Source organism: Leucoraja erinacea, chromosome 25, assembly GCF_028641065.1.
Source record: "Leucoraja erinacea ecotype New England chromosome 25, Leri_hhj_1, whole genome shotgun sequence".
NCBI classification, from domain to species: domain Eukaryota; kingdom Metazoa; phylum Chordata; class Chondrichthyes; order Rajiformes; family Rajidae; genus Leucoraja; species Leucoraja erinaceus.
In genome coordinates this window covers 546,153-569,520 of record NC_073401.1, presented here as the reverse complement: position 1 = coordinate 569,520, position 23,368 = coordinate 546,153, and the positions used below count along the sequence as shown (strand labels likewise).

Genomic DNA, 23,368 nt, shown 5'->3' with positions numbered 1-23,368 from the left:
GAGTGACTGAACAGCCAGCCCAAGAATCCACAATGTCCATACTAGCCCTGTGGAAACCAGTCCCTTCAGCCCACAACACCCATACTAGTGCTCCAGAAAGCGCCCCTCCAGGCCACCCGTATTGGAGTTGGTGGAGATGTGGAATATTGCGTTGGGGGACCGTGTGATGCTGAGACCCAACGGGTCCCGCTTAGTCTAGTCTATATTACTAAAAGTCTGTTCTTCACCGGTTTTGGCGATCTGTGCTGCGATTTCCGAGAGAATGCCGCCACCTACGGCTGTCATTTTTTGGCCACCTCGCTCAGAGCCCCCCTCCGCCTCATGTGTGACGAGGATTTTTCCAGTCGATGAAAAATGACAGAGATATTAATGATTTCACAAAATTCCCCATTCTCTCTGCTGCCCCCGCTGGCGGCAGGGGGGATGGACTATAAAACCAGGAAGTGGTGTGCCTCAATTAGTCTGCAAGCTGGAGGAAGGCAGAGAGTTACGTTTCTCTGAGCTGTGAATAACACTGAACACATCCACACAACTGTGAGTAAGTACCCCTAATGTAGTTTGAAAATGAAAATATGGTTAAAGTATAAAAGCACTGCCTGCAAATGGTTGTTTGGGGGGTTTGGGTTGAAATAAAAAGGCACTGTCTCTCTCTCTCCCCTCCTCCACCCCCCCCCCCCCCTCCTCCCCCCCCCTCCTCTCTCTTTCTCTCTCTCCCCCGTCTCTTCCTTTCTCTCCCTCTCTCTCTCTCTCCCCTCCTCCTCTCCATCCCATCCCCCTCTCCTCTCCCCCCTCTCCTCTCCCCTCCTCTCTCCTCTCCCCCCTCTCCCCCCCCCCCTCCTCTCTCCCCCCCTCTCCTCCCTCTCCCCCCTCTCCTCTCTCCCCCCCTCTCCTCTCTCCCCCCCCCTCTCCTCTCCCCCCTCTCCTCTCTCTCCCCCTCTCCTCTCTCTCTCCCCTCTCCTCTCCCCCTCCTCCTCCTCTCCCCCCCCCCCTCTCCCTCCCCCCCTCTCCTCTCCCCCCTCCTCTCCCCCCTCTCCTCTCACCCCTCTCCTCTCCCCCCTGCTCCTCTCCTCTCCCCCCTCTCCTCTCCCCCCTCTCCTCCCCCCCTCTGTCTCTCCCCTCTTTTTCTCCCCCTCCCCTCCATCCCCTCCCCCACCATCCCACCCCCCTAAACCCCCCTCCCCTCCACACCACACACTACCCCCCTTCCCTCCACCCCCCTCCCCCTCCCTGCTCCCCACCGCTCCCCCCCTCCCTCACCTCACCCCCCCCTCTCAGCACACCCCCCTCACTCCCCCCTCTCCCGTCCCTCTCCTCTCTCCCCCCTCTCCCTCCTCCCCCCCCTCTCCTCTCCCCCCCTCCCTCTCCTCTCCCCCCTCTCCTCTCCTACCCTCTGCTCTTCCCCCCCCCTCTCCTCCCCCCCCCTGTCCTCAACCCCCTCTCCTCTCTCCCACTCTTTTTCTCCCCACTCCTCCTCCCCTCCATCCCCTCCCCCACCGTCCCTCCCCTAAACCCCCCCCTCCCCTCCACACACCCCTACCCTCTTCCCTCCACCCTCCCTGCTCAACACCTCTCCCCCTCCCCTCACCTCTCCCACCTCCCCTCACCTCTCCCCCCCCTCTCTCCTCTCACTCTCACCCTCTCTCTCTCCTCCCCTCCACCCCCACCTTTCCCCTCTCACCCACCCTCTCTCTTCTCCTGTCGCCACCCCCTCTCCCTCTTTCCCCTTTCTCTGTGTCTCTGCCCCTTCTCTCTCTGCCCTCACTCTCTACCCTCGCCCCCCCTCCCCCCTCCCCCCCTCTCTAGATGTGACTGCAAGTTGGGGGCTATGCATCAGTAGATAGGGTGGTTATGGAGTAAAAGGAGCAAATTAATAATATTAATATAATATCAAGGGGGGGTAATTAGCATGAGTGCGGGGGGGGGGGGGTAGTTAGTGTGTATTTTTTTGGATGCCCCTCCCCCGCCCCCCCCCCCCCCCCCACAACTGCACATTGGGGGAACAGACCCAACGTGTCTGCAGTTGGTCTAGTTTAGTTATAAATTCTTGTACAGTGCATAAGATAAACAGGGCAGTTCTAGCCATCTACTTGGAACACTTCAAATACAGTCAGCAGGTTTAGTGTAGCACAGACTAGCTGCAGGATATCCGATTGCTACAATGACATATCCCCCATACAACTTGCAGCTAAAACACAGGCAGAACAGACTCCAGTTTGTATCAATGAACTTGATCTGCTTTAATTCAGTTTCTAAGGAGTTGAATCTGCTTGATACAGCAAATGGGCATGACCCTGGCAATCACATGCATAGTTGCTGTTGGGTTGAACAACAAAAGAGGTGCACATTTCAGGTAGTTACTGCAACCTGTGTTTCTGTGAGGATGAAATAGGTGTTTATGGTTAAAGCAAACATTATCTTGTAATAGAGGAAGAATAGTTAACAATTTGTTTCAATGAACTTTCATCAGGATCCGATCTGAAACATAAACTCTGTTTCTCTCCCCCACATTTTATTCCTGACCCACTGAGTGTATAAAGCAATTTCCATTATTATTTCACATGGCACACAAGTATTTTGCCTTTGTGCTACCTTGCAGCAGAGTCAGTCATATCCAGAACCACTAACCAAGGGAGACACAATGATCCAATAAAGAGAGCTGGTACCTCAAAGTGCCTGCTGCCCGGGTTTAATCCTGACCACTGGTGCTGTCTCCATGGAGCTTGTACATGCTTCCAACGATTATATGGGTTTTCCCTGAATGCTTCCACATCCCCAGAGGACATAGGTTTAAGGTGAAGGGGAAAAGATTTAATGGCAATCTGAGGTGTGATTTTTTTCACACAAAGGGTGGTGGGTGTATGGAACGAGTTGCCAGAGGAGGTAGTTGAGGCTGGGACTATTGCAACATTTAAGAAGCAGCCAGACAGGTACATGGATAGGACAGGTTTGGAGGGATATGGACCAAGCGCAGACAAGTAGGACTAGTGGGATATGTTGGCTGGTGTGGGCAAGTTGGGCCGAAGGGCCTGTTTCCACCCTATATGACTATGACTCTATCCAAAAGATGTGCTGATTGGGTTGTTAATTGATGGTAAATGTCTCTGTCTGGATGGGTGGTTAGAGTATTAGGTGCAAGGGCGAATGAGAGAACGGTTTGTAAGGATAAATGTGGGGGAATGTTATTGAAGGGGTTGATTTGACAGTGGCATAGACATAATGGGCCAAATGTCCTCCTTCCATGTCATAAGAAAACATGAGCAATATGATATCCTAAGCTAACTGCACAAGGATTCACCGGTATTGAAATACTGCCGGTCATCAAAGTAAAACAATCTGTCAAACAAAAATAGGGACACGTCTTAAAATCTTGAAGGAAGAATCAGTTATGGACGTCAAAAGTGACAAGCTGGACTATCATCACATGAATAGCACTGTCAGACTGTGCATCTCCTAAAGTGAATACGGGATTTCCTTTCTGCAATCCAAATCCTCATGCCCAATAGTCACTTCCTACCCGGATAAAAAAAGAACTCAAGGTATTCTGAGGGGAAACACATTCCAGAGGTAATGTTAAAATGTGCTGTGTTCATTCCACTGTAGGTGAGGCTTCAGTCATGAACTGAAAAAGATGATATGCAATCCCAGCCTCCAGCTTCTGGTTGGAGTAAAGCAGCCTGCATTTCCGCATCGATACCAAACGCTTTCAACAAAGCTCACTCTTAATTTGGCAAGAGGAACCCGAAGAAAATTACAAATGGATCCCTATACAGGTCCACCACCGATTTTACCAACACCCTTATCCATGTTGCCAGACCAACAGAGGTCAGAGCCTCCGAGAGGAGTCGCAAGGTACTGGAAGGGTCTGCCTAGACTGTTGAAGGACCAAGGCCTGCATAGTCAGCCTTGGACATCGACTGTGGGAAAAGATCTGCCAGCTCCAGTAAGGCTGGAGTTCCATAGCTCTGGTCACAGGGGGCAATTTCAACCGGCCGATCGTCTGCAGCAGTCAATAGACAATAGACAATAGGTGCAGGAGTCGGCCATTCGGCCCTTCGAGCCAGCACCACCATTCAATGTGGTCATGGCTGATCATCCACAATCAGTACCCTGTTCCTGCCTTCTCCCCATATCATATAACCATATAACAATTACAGCACAGAAACAGGCCATCTCGGCCCTACAAGTCCGTGCCGAACATCTTTTTTCCCTTAGTCCCACCTGCCTGCATTCATACCATAACCCTCCATTCCCTTCTCATCCATATGCCTATCCAATTTATTTTTAAATGATACCAACTAACCTGCCGCCGCCACCACTTCCACTGGAAGCTCATTCCACACCGCTACCACTCTCTGAGTAAAGAAGTTCCCCCTCATGTTACCCCTAAACTTCTGTCCTTAATTCTGAAGTCTTGTCCTCTTGTTTGAATCTTCCCTATTCTCAAAGGGAAAAGCTTGTCCACATCAACTCTATCTATCCCTCTCATCATTTTAAAGACCTCTATCAAGTCCCCCCTTAACCTTCTGCGCTCCAGAGAATAAAGACCTAACTTATTCAACCTTTCTCTGTAACTTAGTTGTTGAAACCCAGGCAACATTCTAGTAAAAAATATGGAACGCTTCACGAATTTGCGTGTCATCCTTGCGCAGGGGCCATGCTAATCTTCACTGTATCGTTCCAATTTTAGTATATGTGCTGCTGAAGCGAGATTAACTCCGCTATCTTTAAGAGCCCTATCTAGTTCTCACTTGAAAGTATCCAGAGAACCGGCCTCCACCGCCCTCTGAGGCAGAGAATTCCACAGACTTACAACTCTGTGTGAAAACGTGTTTCCTCATCTCCGTTCTAAATGGCTTACCCCTTATTCTTAAACTGTGGTCCCTGGTTCTGGATTCCCCCAACATCGGGAACATATTTCCTGCCTCTAGCATGTCCAAAACATTAATAATCTTATATATTTCAATAAGATTCCCTCTCATCCTCCTAAATTCCAGTGCAAACAAACCCAGCCGCTCCATTCTCTCAGCAGATGACAGTCCCGCCATCCCGGGAATTAACCTCGTGAACCTACGCTGCATTCCCTCAATCGCAAGAATGTCCTTCCTCAAATTTGAAGACCAAAACTGCACACAATACTCCAGGTGTGGTCTCACGAGGGTCCTGAACAACTGCAGAAGGACCTCTTTGCTCCTATACTCAACTCCTCTTGTTATGAAGGGCAACATGCCATTCGCTTTCGTCACTGCCTGCTGTACCTGCATGCTTAATTTCATTGACTTTTGAACAAGGACATCCAGATCACGTTGTACTTCCCCTTTTCCCAACTTGACACCATTTAGATAATAATCTGCCTCCCTGTTTTTGCTACCAAAGTGGATAACCTCACATTTATCCGCATTAAACTTCATCTGCCATGCATCTGCCCACTCACCCAACCTGTCCAAGTCACCCTGCATTCTCATAGCATCCTCATCACAGTTCACACTGCCACCCAGCTTTGAGTCATCTGCAAATTTACTCATGTTACTTTGAATCCCTTCATCCAAATCATTGATGTATATTGTAAATAGCTGCGGTCCCAGCACCGAGCCTTGCAGTACTCCTCTAGTCACTGCCTGCTATTCTGAAAGGGACCAGTTAATCCCTACTCTTTGTTTCCTGTCTGCCAACCAATTTTCTCTTCATGTCAGCACTCTACCCCCAATACCATGTGCACTAATTTTGCACACTAATCTCCTATGTGGGACCTTATCAAATGCTTTCTGAAAGTCCAGGTACACTACATCCACTGGCTCTCCCTTGTCCATTTTCCTAGTTACATCCTCAAAAAATTCCAGAAGATTAGTCAAGCATGATTGCCCCTTCGTAAATCCATGCTGACTCGGACCGATCCTGTACTATCCAAATGAGCCTATTTCATCTTTTATGATTGATTCCAGCATCTTCTGCACCACCGACGTCAGGCTAACTGGTCTATAATTCCCTGTTTTCTCTCGCCCGCCTTTCTTAAAAATGAAATAACATTAGCGACCCTCCAATCCACAAGAACTGATCCTGAGTCTATAGAACATTGGAAAATGATCACCAATGCATCCACAATTTCTAGAGCCACCTCCTTAAATACCCTTGAATATTCAGTTCCCAGCCCTGTTTCTCTTGCAGCCATTTCTCTGTAATTCTCACAACATCATACTTGCCAATTTCTAACTGAGCCTCAAGCTCATCCACTTTATTTCTTATACTTTGTGCATTCATATACAACACTTTGACTTCGGTATTCACCTCCCCTCTCACACCGGTCCCTATTGGCCCTGACCTTACTCTCTTATCCCTTCTCGAACTTTCCTTCCCATTTATTCGGGAGTCTTTTGTAACTTTTCCAGTACTCACTTCCCCTTTAACTCCATCTTTATACTTCCAATTTGTCAATCCCTCCCCCCCCACTATTTTGTTTCAACCCACACGTGTAGCACGATGAGCTGGAGATCAGCTGCCTCACTCGGCCTAGGTGTCATATTTCAGGGGGATTTGTGTGGGGTGTTCCAAGTGCACTTTAACCATGTTGGTTGGATTAAAGGAGATTACAGTCAGGGGAAAGGGAAATCAGGGTTATAGGCGGTGATGTAGAGAGACATAGAACAAATGAATGAAATATATACACAATAGTTATGATGATAAAATAAACAGCCCATTGTTAGCTGTTTGCTAGGTGAGAACAAGAAGCTGGTGTGACGGGTGGGTGAGGATGGAGAGAGAGGCAATGCAGGGGTTGCTTGAAGTTAGATAAATCAATATTCATACCACTGGGTAAGGTGCCTAAGTGAAATATGAGATGCTGTTCCTCCAATTTGCATTTAGCCTCACTCAGGTAATGGAGGAGACCTAGGACAGAAGGGCCAATAAGGGGAATTAAAGTGTCTAGCAACCGGGAGATCAGGTAGTTTCAGGCAGACTGAGCGAATGTGTTCAGCAAAACGATCGCCCAGTCTATGTTTGGTCTCGCCAATGTAAAAGAGTCCACATTTTGAACACCGGATGCAGTAGATGAGGTTGGACGAAGTGCAAGTGAACCTCTGCCTAACCTGAAAGGACTGTCGGGTTCCCTGGACAGAGTCGAGGGGAGAGGTATAGGGACAGGTGTTGCATCTTCTGCGGTTGTAGGAGAAGGTATTTGGGGAGGGGGTGGTTTGGGTGGGAAAGGATGAGTTAACCCAGGAGTTGCAGATGAAACGGTCTCTGCGGAAAGGGGTGGAAATGGGAAAATATGGATAGTGGTGGGATCCCGTTGGAGGTGGCAAAAATGTTGGTGGATTATATGTTGTATGCGATGGCTGATGGGGTGAAAGGTAAGGACTAGGGAAACTCTGTCTCTGTTGTGACTAGAGGGATGGGGAGCAAGAGTGGAGCTGCGGGGTACTGAGGAGATATCTGTGAGGGCCTCATATGTGATGGGAGAGGGAAACCCTTGTTCCCTAAAGAATGAGGACATCTCGGATGTCCTGGTATCTTGGGTGCAGATGTGGGATAGACGGAAGAATTAGAGGTAGGGGAGAGAATCTTTGCAGGAAGCAGGGTGGAAAGAAGTGTAGTTGAGATAGTTGTGGGAGTCAGTGGGTTTGTAATAGATGTCAGTCGATAGTCTATTTCTTATGATGGAGATTGTGAAATCAAGAAAGGGGAGGGGGTGTCAGAGATGGTCCAAGTGAATTTGAATGCAGGTTGGAAATTGGTGGTGGAGTTAATGAAGTCCATGAGTTCTGTATGGGTGCAGGGGATAATCATCAATGTAACAGAGATAAAGTTCGGGGATAGGGCCAGTGTACGCCTGGAACAGTGATTGTTCAATGTACCCTACAAAGAGGCAGGCATTGGGACCCATGCGCGTGCCCATAGCTACGTCTTTCATTTGGAGGAAATGGGTGGAGTCAAAGGAGAAGTTGAGGGTGAGGACCAGCGGTGTAGAGTGTTAGTAGAGGGAAATTGGATGGGTCTGCAGTCGTGGAAGAAACGGAGAATTTTAAGACCTTCCTGATGGGGATGGAGGTGAAGAATGGCTGAACGTCCATAGTAAAGAGTGGGGGCTCGGAAAGCAGGAGTCATTAAAGAGATGAAGGGCGTGTGAGATGTCTTGGACATAGTTCGGGAAGGATTGGACCAGGATGGAGTTGCGGTACGTGGAAATCATTTCTGTGGGACAGGTGCAGGCAGAAACAATGGGTCTGCCAGGGCAGTTTTGTTTGGGGATTTTGGGAAGAAGGTAACGCATTAAGGTTGGATGCTGTGGAGGACAGTCAGCCGGATGTGATAAAATCAGAAATGGTCTGTGAGATCATGGCCTGGTGCTCATCTGTGGGTTCATGGTCCAAGGATAGGTAGGAGGAGGTGTCTGAGAGTTTGTCCCCGGGCCTCAGTGTGGTAGAGGTCAGCGCGCCACATTACCACAGCACCTCCCTTGTCAGCGGGTTTGATTATCATGTCGGGTTTGCTGCTGCAGAGTGAGCGGAGGGCTGGACGATCAGAGGGGGTGAGGTTAGAGTCGGTGAAGGGAGTGGAAAAGTCGAGACAGTTGCTGTCACATCATCAAGGACTCATCATCAGTAACATCATCAAAAACTCATCAACAGTAACATCATCAAGGACTCACACCATCCTGGCCACACACCCATCTCTCTGCTGCCATCAGGTAGAAGGTACAGGAGCCTGAAATCTGCAACATCCAGGCTCAGGAACAGCCTCTTCCTCACAACCATCAGACTATTAAACGCCTTATTGCACTTTATCTGTTTATTGATGTGTGTGTGTGTGTGTATATATATATGGACACACTGATCTGATCTGTATTTATGTCTACAATATTCTGTTGTGCTGCAGCAAAGCAAGAATTTCATTGTTCCTATCTGGGACACATGACAATAAACTCTCTTGAATCTTGAATCTAAAGAGAGATCAGAAAGAAGGGTATCCCACAGCATGTGAATGGCAGCAGGCGAGGTATTGAACAGACTTTCCATCACAGTCAGTTGTACATCAGCAGGGCTGTGTTTTCCAGCCTGTTCCACGCACCCACTTCAGCGTGAAACACAAATTGGCAGCTTCACTCCAAGCTACAGGTGCGAGACCATTTGGCACCGGAGATCTGGAATATGTGTCCCCTGGGGCCAACCCGTAATATTTCTGAAACCGCTGCTGATAGTTTTAGCTGTTGTTTTGTTCACCCCTTACTTATTTCATCTTTAAGTAAGCACAATTTATTCTGGGATTACTTTTCCTCATGGTTCATACTGTAGATACCACTGCTATCCCCTAAGGGGCTCCATTGACATGGTACACAGTAAGCTGAACAAAAGGGCTACTGTGCCTTTTTGTTTTGTAAGACAGGCTGACCCACATTCTAGCAAGAGCACTGGGTGGAGATTGCTATCATACTGACATATTCCTTACATTTGTTGCGGGGCTCTATCCCATGTCACATCTGAGCCACCCTGTGCAAATGTTGAACTAATTGTGGGAGGACTGCTTACCCAGGGCAGTTAGAATAGTGAGCGGTATGGACCCACAACTGCTGTCAAATGTGGCCTTGTTGCATACACTCACAATTCCTGCAGGCTGATTTGAAAACTGATAGACTACCACCACAGGGTATTAATCCTCTGCAACCTCACGACACGGGATATTTTAAATCAAAATGATCGGAGAGCAGCTTGAAAAAGACACTCAGGAAACAGCGCTACTGATATTGTTTACATTCTCCAAGCAAATTAATCCTCGATGTGGGCCGAGGTAGTAGGGATCTCGACCAGCAAACAATAAAAGTCTTTTTTTGAGTTTAACATTCCACGATCTGGGTATTGTGCGTGACTGATGTACATTGATAAAGACTCATATCTACTGAAAAATGCGATACGTCAATAGGAGCCAATGTTCTACTCCTTTTGAACGCACGCATTCCTTAACTGGCAAAACAAAAATCTTCTGTTAAACAGCAGAGTCAGGCAGTGAAAATATAACCATTTGAAGAGAAAATTCATTGTCAGAGAGTGAGAACAACAGAGAAATCATCCCTTTTGAACAGAGCTTCAGAAAGATGCACATTAGGGAATCCCAACTTTGTCCTGTCTGCAGCTCTAAACGGGACACTTTTGTTACTTTGTGGAAGTCACCTGTTGTGTTCAGGAGGGCATTTATGTCCGGATTGCAAGGAAAACCTCATTCAAAGAGGAAAACAAAGTGTTGGATTAAACTTGCTGCCTGACCCATCCTCCACTAGTCTCACTCCTGCATTCAACTGATCTGGATATGAAGGCCAACACGTCTGACCCCACAGGTCTAAGAGCTTTCCCACAAGGTTTCAAGGACTGCCTCAGGGCTCAGATCCTGATCCCTTGATGTCTGTGAAAGATCCCCACTATCAAAGGCCAATGAAGAAGGGTCTCGACCCAAAACATCACCCATTCCTTCTCTCCAGAGACGCTGCCTGTCTCGCTGAGTTACTCCAGCATTTTGTGTCTACAAACTATTTTTGAGTGTCACTAATAATCAAATAAATATTAAAAAAATAAGAAATATGGACTGTAATTAAAATCCCCCAGAAATTCAGTAAAAATTAAAGGAGAATAAATCAATGATTTACTCCCTTACTTTACTCCCATGCTATTGATCCAATACAAATGCAGGGAGTTTTACAGAACAATTAATGAATGAATGAATGAATGAATATGTTTATTGGCCAATTATTCACATACAAGGAATTTGCCTTGGTGCTCCGTCCGCAAGTGACAACATGACATACAGTGATGGTTAGGAATGACATAAAACATTAAACATTAATAATAAAACATTATCGATTAAATGTTCTTGATGGAAACACAGGTCAGTGGTGGAGATGATATGAAACAAGTTTCCTTCAGAAACTATCATTGCGGCACAGGAAATAATATCTTCATATATCTAGGACATTCATTTTTCAGCTTTAATTTTCTTGAATTGAGGATGATTGTTCAAATGGAGACACAAGGAATTGTAGATGCTGACATGTTGCACGGAACACAAAGTGCTGGAGTGACGCAGCTGGTCATTCAGTGTTGAAACTGACCCTTCAGCCCAACTTGCCGACACCGACCAACATAACCCACCTACACTAGTCCCGCCTGCGTGCGTTTGGCCCATATCCTTCGAAACCTATCCTATCCATGTGTCTGTCCAAATGTTTTTAAAACATTGTGATGGTACCTGCCTCAACTACCTCCTCCGGCAACTTGTTCTATATACCTTTATACCATGTTTTAGCCTACACGGGCCACTTGGTGAAGACCTCTGGCTGAAGATAGTTCTTCTCAGATAGTTCTTCGAGGACCAAAGGACATAGGTTTAAGGTGAAGGGGAAAAGATGTAACTTTCACCCAAAGGGTGTTGGGTATATGGAACAAGCTGCTCGAGGAGGTAGTTGAGGCAGTGACTATTGCAATATTTAAGAAAAAAATAAATAGGACAGGTTTAGGGGGATATGGGCCAAATGCAAGCAGGTGGGACTAGTATAGCTGTGACATGTTGGCCGGTGTGGGCAAAGTTGGGCCAAAGAGTCTGTTTCCGCGCTGTATCACTATGACTCTATGACTCATCTCAATGCTGAATAGCCAATCCCTTAGTTGGAAAGTGTGAACATATCATCCCTGCATCTACCCTGACAAGCCCTGTAAGGATTTTATGTACAATAAGATCATATTTCATTTTTCTATACTCCTTACAATATAAGCCCAGGCTGCCTATTCCAGCCCTTATGGTCACAACCCACGCATCTCTTCTCAGTTGCAGACGTTAGACCTTCTACTGATCCCAGGGAAAGCAACTAGCCTAGACGTAGTCCCTGGCTGCATCCTTAGGAACTGCATGGACCAACTAGCAGATGTGTTCATGGACATCTATAATCTCTCCCTACTCCATTCTGAGGTACCCACCAGCTGCAAGAAGACCGTTATCATCCCAGTGACAGAAGAAAGTAAGAACTACCGTCCAGTGGCCTTGACGTGCACCATCATGAAGTGCTTTGAGAAGCTGGTTATGGGACATATTAAATCCAGACTACCCAGCAGCCTTGACCCACTGCAGTTCACACACCGCCACAACCGTTCCACAGGTGATACCATTTCCCTTGCTCTACACTCAATCAGGGACAGGTGGATCAGAGCACACTGATGCTAGACTCCTATTCGTAGCCTACAGCTCTGCTTTCAATACCATTATGCCATCCTTGCTCATCTCCAAACTCGTGGAACTAGGACTGAACGCTCACATTTGCAACTAGATCCTCGACTTCCTGACCAACAGAGCACGATCATCAAGGGTAGATGACGGAGTGCAGGAAGGAGATTGTGAACTTCATCATCTAATAAACTAATAACCCAAAGTCAAAGTTCCCTTTGTCTATTCTGCTGCTACAACCCACAAACTCATCAATGTGATTTTCTATTATAAATCCATGTTGCCTCTGCCCAATCTGATCATTATTTTCTCACTGCATTGATCCAGCTAAAAGCAGACTTTTGCTTTTTCCCCTATTACATGAGAGGAATAGATCGGGTAGATGCAGAGTCTTTTGCCCAGAGTAGGGGAATCGAGGACCAGAGGACATAGGTTCAAGGTGAAGGGGAAAAGGTTCAATAGGAATCCCAGGGGTGACTTTTTCACACAAAGGGTGGTGGGTAGTTGAAGGTAGTTGAAGCTGGGACTATCCCATCGTTTAAGAAACAGTTGGATAGGTACATGGATAGGACAGGTTTGGAGGGATATGGACCAAGCGCAGGCAAATGGGACTAGTGTAGCTCGGTGTGGGCGAGTTGGGCCGAGGGGCCTGTTTCCACACTGTATCACTCTATGACTGTATGACTCTACTGTGATCAGGCTAAGTGGTCTTAATTCCTACTTTCTCAACCCCTCATTCCCAAAGAGCATGGTTACACCTGAAAACTTCCATTCTATATGAAGTCCATTAAAATCTGTGGAATTTTTGAATGATGTCCAAAAGTGCCTCTTTCATTTCAATGGCCATCTCCTTTTTGATGCAGTTCATCAGATGATATTAAAATGCATCAGCTTTCACTACCATCATTGTGTCCAGTACTGTCCTGTTGCTCTTGTTAATTTCTTCCAGGTCCTCTTTTACCTCCAGAACTGTTTTCATTATCTCCAGGTAAGAAATGTATGCATTATTTCTCGGCCGTTCCTTGCTCTCCAATGTAATTCCTCTCTATCAGGCTGTATAGAACCCACGTTAACTTTTCATCATCTTTTCCATTTTATTTATCCAGAGAAGATTCTTGCTTCATTATTCTTGTGTGCAGAAATACAATGGTCAATAGTCTACACTCACTGTGTTTCCAAACTTTCACGAACTTGAAGCATGATTAACGTTATAAACTATACTCTCAGAATTTAGTGGCGTCATTGAACATTTAAGCTTTACCCACAAGATACTATTAGCAAATAGAACCAGCTTGTCAACCTTGTTCTGAAGTTGACAAAAATGAATAATTAATTTGCTGGCCTCTGGTGTGAAATGCCATGGTTACTTTGTACAAAGCTTCAAAGAAACTATGTGTCTTCTATGTATTCTTTAACATTTTTCTCTTCATTGGTTAAATTAATATTGAAGATAGCAAAGGGTGGATTTACTGGATTTTGGGTTTGGAGGTGAAGCCTCATTGAATACCAAGGTTTGCAACTGGAACATTTTCATGCCTGTATCATAAACTCATAGGCTGGGTATGTTAGATCATAAAGGGGTCTGATAACTGGGCTTGGAGGTAATGTATTGAAGCCTCACTGAATACCAAGGTTTGCAACTGGAACATTTGCATGCTTGCATCATAAACTCACAGGCTGGGCACGTCAAGTGCCTAAAGAGTGGGTACACCATGTTTGTTCGGCATGGACTTGTAGGGCCGAGATGGCCTGTTTCCGTGCTGTAATTGTTATATGGTTATATGTTATATGGTTATATGGGATGGGTACATGTCCCTGTAGGTTGGGGACATTGAGCAACCCAGGCTGGGTATATCAAGTACCAGCCTGCTGGGCACATGCCCAAAGGGTGGGTACATCGAGTGCCCGTAGAATGGGTACATCAGTCCCTTTAGGCTGGGTACATTCAGCGCACACAGGTGGGGTACATCGAGTACCAGCAGAGTGGCTACAATAAAACGCCCACATGGAGGGTACAGGACACTTTGAACTTCGAAGCCAAAGGGTTCAGGACTGGAATCAATATTGAAGCATTAGCTTTGTCTACAACTGTAAATGGCCTAAAGCAGAATTTTAAAGACAGATGTCAGATTCTTTTCATTAGTTGTCTGAAACTTAGATTCAGATGCTGTGAGCATTAACATTTAACCCTTTATGTTCCAACAGCGACTAATCCCACAAATGTGTATTTCAGGTTGGTCATCACCATAATCATAGAGGCTCTATTTATGCCTGAATTCCATAAATTCCTTCAGAAGAAGGGCAGAATGAATCAGTTTACAAAAAAACTCATTCATCTACTTGGGGTGTTTAGTAAATAGAAACAGGAGTAGGAATCCCTTTCATCGAGCCTGACCCACATTCAACTGGTCAATGGACAGACTTAATATCAACTCCACTTTATCCAATTTTGTTTGAAGTTCCTTATGTGCCTTCTTTCAGACTGATGAAGAGTCTCGTCACAAACCTATTGCTTCTCTCCAGAGACTGCAGGTCCCGCTGAGTTACTCCTGAATTTTGTGTCCATCTTCAAATGACGTCACGCGCTCCAGACGGCATAAAATCGTGGCCGACCTTCGCGGGACGGTCGCGCCTCAACGCGACCACGAGGTCGCATAATTAGCGTGCCTAGGACGCATAAGTGGGACGGGGGCTTAAGGCTACCCACAGCATAACTGGCTGAATTATTGTGTTGACTGGTAGTTCAGCCAGTCTAGCTGCTGCCTCACAGCTCCAGTGACCGAGGTTCAATCCTCACCCTCAATTGTGTCTGTTTGCAGTTTGCACCTCCTCCTGAACAATGCGTGGTTTTCCTTCAGGTATCCAGTTTTCTCACATAGCCCAAAGGTGTGTGGGTTAGTAGGTTAATCTGTGGCAGCAAATCGCCACTGGTGTGTCGGTGGAATCGGAGGGAAATTGCTGGGAATGTGCAGAATATAAAATGGGATTAGTGGAAATGGATGCTAGATGGTTGGTGTGGACCCAGCGGGCCAAAGAGCCTGGTTCCTTGCTATCTATTGTCCTGCTCACCTGAAATAAATGGCCTCTACTTTTGACTGCCATTTATTAACATATATTCACCACCCCTATTTATTGAGCAGCAGCAATGCAGTTCCACACATGGAGTAAAACTTTATGTGGCGGAGAGAGTTCTTGACTTTCAAAGGACCTATGTGTGAAGGGATTCCAGACATTCCCCATCAAAACACAAACTCTAATTTTCAGATTAAGCCCTGTAATTTTCATCAGCAAAGGTTTTTTCTATTCAGCCTAATCAATGCCTTTAATCATCCTGAGTATTTCAATCAGATCACCCTGTGGTCTTCCATACTCTGTTCGATCGGAACTAACCTTCATAGTGTTTGCACGACACTGTGAGCATTACTGCTGAGCTTATTACATCCATCCATCCCAAACCTGAACCCCTTACTCAAAGTGCAGTCTTCATCCAAGCTTTACGCAGCAGCAGAGTAACTTCAAGTACTCTCTATTCTTACTTTTGGTGTACATGCATAGAAAGTCTGTTTCTGAAACATAGGACATAGAACAACACAGCATAAGAACAGGCCATCTGAGCCACAACATCTGTGCTGAATATGATGCCAAGAAAAACTAATCCCATCTGCCTGCACATGATCCATATCCCTCCATTCCCTGTATAACCCTGTGCCAATCTAAAAATCTCTTAAATGCCACTATTGTATCTGCCTCCACCACCAGCCCTGGCAGCACGTTCCAGTCACCCACTACACTGTGTGAAAAACTTGCCCCACACATTTCCTTTAAGCTTTGCCCCTGTCATCTTAAAGCTATGTCCTTTCGTCTTTGATTTATCAATCCTGAGCAAAAGGCTCTGATGGTCTATTCTATTCATGCCTTTCATCATTTTATATTTTGAAGTCACCCCACAAGCAGAACACACAATTCAAGTCTGTCCAGTCTATCCTTGTAGCTTAAACCCCATAAGCCAACCATCATCTTGGTAAACATCCTCTGCACCTTTTCCAAAGCCTCCACATCCTCCCTATATTGGGGAAACCACAACTGCACACCATAATCCATACGGGGCCCAATCAAAGGCCTATTTAGCAACATCATGACTTCCTGACTCAGAGCCCTGGTAGCTGGAAAGGGCACAGAGATGATTCAAGCTGGAACGGGTGCAGAGAAGATTTATACGGATGTTGCCAGAGCAATAGAGTCTGAGCTATAGGGAGAGGTTAAGTACAGTAACTCACTTCTCCTTGGCATCAGTTCCACCTACATCAACTGACTCCAACTGGTCCAGAAGGCAGCCGCCCGACTCATCACCCACACCAAATCCTGGCATCACATCACTCCAGTCCTCAAACAACTTCACTGGCTTCCCATCTCCCTCCGGATCACCTACAAAATCCTGATCCTCACCTCCAAAGCCCTCCACCATCTGCCCCCTCCCATATCTCACTGACCTCCTCTCCCCCTACCAACCCTCACGGTCCCTCAGATCCACATCAGCCGGTCTCCTCTCCACCCACAAGTCCAACCTCCGCAGCTTTGGGGACAGAGCCTTCTCCAGGGCAGCTCCCAGGCTCTGGAACTCCCTCCCCCAACTGATCCGCAATTCCGTGTCCCTCACCATCTTCCTGTCCCGCCTCAAGACCCATCTCTTCACCTCTGCCTATCGTTAGCCCCACGTCCCCCTCCCTTTTCATCTGTGCATTAATTGCCTCATATTGTGTTTTGAATTTGAATTCTGTCTTTACTTTGTGTACTAGTCATGTCTCTACTATTTATTTCATTCCCCTTACATGTTTTTCCTCTACCTGCTAAATTTTTGTAAGGTGTCCTTGAAACTCTTGAAAGGCGCCCATAAATAAAATGTATTATTATTATTATTATTAGAGGGACTCTATTCCTTAGAGTGCAGGAGGATGAGGGGTGATATTATAGAGGTGTATAAAATCATGAGTGGAATAGATCTTAAACACTGAGATAGTCCCAGCCTCAACTACCTCATCTGGCACCTTGTTCCATACACCCACCACCCTTTGTGTGAAAATATTTTCCCCTTCACCTTAAACCTATGCCTCTGGTCCTCAATTCACCTACTCTGGACAAGATACTCTGTGCATGTAGCCAATCTATTCCTCTCATGATATTATACACCTCTATACCCTCATCCTCCTGCATGCCAAGGAATAGAGACCCAGTCTACTCAACCTCACCCTACAGCTCAGACCCTCCAGTCCTGACAACATCCTCTTACCCTTTCAAGCTTGACAACATTTGTCCTATAACATGGTGCCCAAAACTGCACACAATACTGCACAAAATACTCTAAATGCGGCCTCACCAATGTCATGTACAACTGCAACATGACCTCCCAACTTCTATACTCAATATTTAATACATATGAAAGCCAATGTGCCAAAATGCTTTTTAATCACCCTATCTACCTGTGACTCCACCTTCAAGGAACCATGCACCTGCACTCCTAGATCCCTCTGCTCTACAACACTACCCAGAGCCCTACCATTTACTATATAGGTCTTGCCTACGTTAGACTTCCCAAAATGCAACACCTCACATTTCTCTGTATTAAATCTCATCAACCCCCATTTGATCAAGATCCTGTTACAATTTTTCACTATCTGCAAAACCACACACATTTGCATCATCTGCAAACTTGCTGATCTTGCCATGTATGTTCTCATCTAAATCATTGATATAGATGACAAACAGTAACGGGCCCATCACTGAACCCTGAGGCACACACCTAGTCACAGGCATCCAGTCCGAGAAGAATCCTTCCTTCATCACTCTCTGCTTCCTTTCTTGAAGCCAATTTTCTATCCATTCAGCTAACTATCCTTGGATGCTATGCGATCTACCCTTCCAGAGCTGCTGATCTATATTCCGCTGCATACTTTGACAGCTTTTTTCACAGTCTGCCACCACAGCCTTCCTCAGAGTCCGTGACTCAACAATTTTGGTGGCATCTGCAAACTTACTAACCAACCCGTTTACGTCCATCTCATTTATATATATCACGAACAGCTGTGATCCAAGCACAGATCCCTGGTCACAGACGTCCAGTGGTCACAGACGTCCAGCCCAAACATTGTCCTTCCACCACAACCCATCTGTCGTCTATCAGTAAGCAAGTTCTGAATTCATACAACCAAGACACAGTTAATTCCATGCATCATAATCTGGATCAGCCCACCTTGGGGGACTATATCACCTTTGTCACCTCCTCAAAAACTCGATCAAGTTAATAAGACATGACCAGCCGTGTATTAAACTATTGTGACTGTCCCTAATTAACCCATTATTTTTCAAGCAGGAATACAGTGCCCTCATAATGTTTGGGACAAAGACCCATCATTTATTTATTTATTTGCCTCTGTACTCTACAATTGGAGATTTGTAATATAAATAATTACACGTGGTTAAAGTGCACATTGTCAGATTTTATTAAAGTGTATTTTTATATATTTTGGTTTCACCATGTAGAAGTTACAGCTGTGTTTATACATAGTCCCCCCATTTCAGAGCACATTATGTTTGGCACACATGGCTTCCCAGGTGTTTATAATTGTTCAGGTGTGTCTAATTGCCTCCTTATTGCAGGTATAAGAGAGCTCTCAGCACCTAGTCTTCCCTCCAGTCTTTCCATCAACTTTGGAATCTGTTATTGCTGTTTATCAACATGAGGACCAAAGTTGTGCCAATGAAAGTCAGAAGCCATTATGAGTGAGAAACACGAATAAAACATCAGCCAAACCTTAGGCTTACCAAAATCAACTGTTTGGAACATCATTAAGAAGAAAGAGAGTACTGGTGAGCTTACTAATCGCAAAGGGGCTGGCAGGCCAAGGAAGACCTCCACAGCTGATGACAGAAGAATTCTCTCTATAATAAAGAAAAACCCCCAAACATCTGTGCAACAGAAACACTCTACAGGAGTCGGGTGTGGATTTGTCAATGACCACTGTCCATAGAAGACTTCATGAACAGAAATACAGAGGCTACACTGCAAGATGCAAACCACTGGTTAGCCGCATAAATAGGATAGCCGGGTTACAGTTTGACAAAAGTACTAAACAAGAGTTACCACCGTTCTGGAAAAAGGTCTTGTGGACGGATGAGACAAAGATCAACTTCTATCAGAGTGATGGGAAGAATAAAGTCTGGAGGAGAGAAGGAACTGCCCAAGATCCAAAGCATACCACCTTATCTGTGAAACACGGTGGTGGAGTGTTATGGCCTGGGCATGTATGGCTGCTGAATGTACTGGCTCACTTATCTTCATTGATGATACATCTACTGATGGTAGTAGCATAATGAGTTCTGAAGTGTATAGACACATCCTATCTGCTCAAGTTCATACAAATGCTTCAAAGCTCATTGGCTGGCGGTTCATTCTACAGCAAGACAATGATCCCAAACATACTGCTAAAGCAACAAAGGTGTTAAAAGTTTTAAAATGGTCAATTCGTGAGTGGCCAAGTCAATCACCCGATCTGAACCCAATTGAGCATGACTTTTATATGCTGAAGAGAAAACTGAAGGGGACTAGCCCCCAAAACAAGCATAAGCTAAAGATGGTTGCAATACAGGCCTGGCAGAGCATCACCAAAGACACCCAGCAACTGGTGATGTCCATGAATCGCAGACTTCAAGCAGTCATTGCATGTAAAGGATATGCAACAAAATAGTAAGATTAAATGAGAACTTACCAGTTTGAAGTTTGATCTTTATTTTATGAGTAGTAACGTTGAGGGATTACGTGAAGAACCTACCAGGACGTATGCGTGTCAATCTTCAAAGCAGCGGTGTGAAATCACAGATAACAGTAAATGAACTGATCATAGTAAGTTTAGAGAAATAGGATACCAGTTGAACTTTATGATTGAGGGTGGGAGCGGGGGGCACATAATCCCTCAACGTTACTTCTCATAAAATAAAGATCAAACTTCAAACTGGTAAGTTCTCGTTTAATCTTACTATTTTACTTCGGAGTCACGTGAGTGACTACGTGAAGATTTTAAAGCTCTGTGATTTCATACCGTGGTACGAGTCCACGCCGCACGTCTGCCTTAATTGACTAAGGGAGGAATTGTGTTAACGTATTCAAACATGAATCAGACATTGAAAAAACCATGATGAATGTATTAACAAACAAAATTATAGCCCCTGTCTTATGGGGTAAATCATGATACAGAACTTAAAATGGATTCGGCAAATGTCACAGGTTTGACCACTGGTTTATTGTAATATAGTTGAAAAGTTTTCTCTTTTGACCATCCTGCTGTCCCCAGGATTTGGTCCATAGGTACCTCCAATTCCATAGCTGCCGATGTAGCTGCAGCCCTGGTAGAATGAGATTTGAATATGTTAGTATCCACCCCAGCAGCCGTCAAAACCTGTTTCAGCCATCTGGAAATTGTTTGTACAGATACCCTATTATGGGGCTGTTTGTGGCTGATCAGTAATGCCATCTCATTGCCTCTGAGCTGTTTAGTGATCTCTATGTATAGTAATAAATGCGTCATAATGCATAGACGATCATCTATTGGATAAGCTATGAATTCTATTTTGAGGCCTGATGATCCCGGTCTGTTCTGTTTAACTAATTTGTGGATATTCGTGGATAAAGATTATTTTACTCGTTGAAGTGGTCATACTATCCAGCCTTAATTTATGTAATGACTGAACTCTTTGTGCTGAGACCAATGCCATCAGCATGACTATTTTATGAGTCAGTCTTTGCAGAGACAGAGCTGTTGCTGGTGACCAATTCCTCAGTAGCGTAAGGACTACACTCACATCCCATATTTGGGAATAACTTGTCCTAGGGGGATTAATATTAAAAATTCCCCTTATAAGTTTAGTTACCAGGGGGTGAGTCCCGACAGAATGACGCTCTGATCCTTGCCACAGATATGCTGAAAGGGCACTCCTGGCACAGTTTATGGCACTATAACTGAGCCCCTCATCATAGTGGAGGCTAGCCAGGAATTCCAGAACAGACGTAATGTTCGCCGTACAGTAAGTGATGTTGTTCTTAGAACAATATATCTCCCACTTCCTGATGTAGACCAGATATTGTTTTTTGGTGGACTGCCTGTGAGCCGCTGTGATTATATTCATTGTTCAGTCTGTCAGCCTCAGGTCCAGAAGTGGTTTCTTTAGATTCTACAAATCAACAAATTTGTCCTGTCATGGCATGGATGGCTTTCCCCCATTATGGGATGAACCAACAAATCTGGTCGTTTCGGAACGGAGATGCATGGTTCTAAAACCACATTGAGAATCACAGGGAATCATGGTTGAGTAGGCCAATCGGGCACTACCAAAATACCAGACGCCGAGTCTTGTTGTATTTTCTGTAATACCCAACTGATGAGGCAGAAAGGAGGGAATGCATAGAAAAACAATTTCCCCCAATGCATCGAGAAAGCATCCATCGCTGATGCCCCAGGGTCTGGTTCCCAAGAAACATAGTTTGGCAACTGGTGATTAAGCCGAGATGCAAATAGATCGATATCTGGTGTTCCATATCGTGCTACAATATCAGCAAACACTTTGCGGTCCAACATCCATTCGATGTTGTCATTGAATTTTCGTGACCTGGTGTCTGCCACTGTATTGAGGTTACCTGGTAGATAACTAGCTGATATCCAAATATTTTTCTGAATACACCATTGCCAAATTGTGTTAACCAGATTATCACATGATATCGATTTGATTCCACCCATATAGTTAATATATGCCACCACGGTGGTGTTATCAATCTGTAGTCTAACATGCAGGTGATGCATTTCTGAACAGTATGATTTTAGACCATAGAACGCACCTAACATTTCCAAGTAGTTTATGCCATGTGTCTGAAGTAATGATGCCTCTTGTGCATCCCATCTACCTCCACAACTAGAGATAGAATTAGTAGCACCCCAACCATGAGCACTGGCATCAGTTTGTAGCACCACTGAAGGGTTGCTGACAATGATAGGGCTGGAACAATGCCGAATGTTTTCCCTCCACCATTGTAATTCCGTAATTGCTTTGATTGGTAGCTTCATTGGCCTGTCGAAATGACCAGTATTGATTTTGAGTGCTTGTACCTTTGCCCTTTGTAAATGTTGGTAATGCAAAGGTCCAAACTGTGTGGCTGGAAAAGCAGCCACAATTTTGCCACTTACCCTTGCTACCAGTCGAATAGATGGTTCACTAATGTCAATGAGGTTGTTGCAGGCCTCAGTTAAGTCTGTTGCCTTGTCCTTAGGTAAAGTTACCGACATGTGAACTGAGTCAATGGTGAACCCTAAGTAATCCATAGTGGTGGAATGTGTCAACTTAGATTTAACTGGATGGATGATAAACCCCAGTTTCTCAAACAATTGTTTGGTGGCTGATACAGCTATTTTGGCTAATTCCAAAGTTTCCCCCACAATTAATATGTCATCTAGGTAAGCCATGACCATATGTTTTTGTTTCCGAAGAAAAGCTAGGGCTGGTTTCAAAATTTTGGTGAATAGTCTGGGAGCGAATGTTAACCCATTAGGTAGTGCTCTATACTGTCAGAGCTGCCCCATCCAGTTCAACTTTAAATAACGTCTGTGATCCTTCCGTATAGGCACCGAATAGTAAGCATCTTTTAAATTGATGCAAGCCAAGAAGTAGCCTTTGGAAATCAATTGTTTGGCAGTAACAAAGGTTTCCATTTTGAAATGAATATACTGCACAAATGTATTCAGTTTGGTCAAATCTATAATGATGCGGCAAACAATCTTTTTTGTTTTTTGTAAAGATATTTGACACAAATTCCAGAGAGTCGTGTTGGGTTTTCTCAATGACCCCCTTAGCATATAGCCTCTCCAGTTCAGCATGCGCTTCCAGTTTTTCTTGTCGTGAAAGCACGAACGTTCGGTTCAGTCACATGCTGAACCGGAGGATGGTTTTGTGCACAAATTCGATTGTATATCCCTGAATACTATGCAGGATATAAGTGTCAGCAGTTATTGCACTCCATGCCTCCCAAAAAAAGTGTAACCTACCACCAATTTTTGTATTATTTACACTTCCTGTTTTTTGGAAGGAACCAGACCCACCTACCTCCATCGTTATTTCTTCCTGTTCTGTC

General features: G+C 45.1%; 1 protein-coding gene and 1 non-coding gene across 5 annotated transcripts in view; both read right to left on the bottom strand.

The window, feature by feature from the left end:
* Window positions 1-23,368, bottom strand: part of kremen1 (kringle containing transmembrane protein 1) — a 335,721-nt gene that overhangs the window by 236,927 nt on the left and 75,426 nt on the right. The window lies entirely within an intron of this gene.
* Window positions 4,605-4,707, bottom strand: LOC129709556 (U6 spliceosomal RNA). The gene has a single exon (XR_008725526.1). It is a non-coding gene; the product is annotated as a U6 spliceosomal RNA (small nuclear RNA).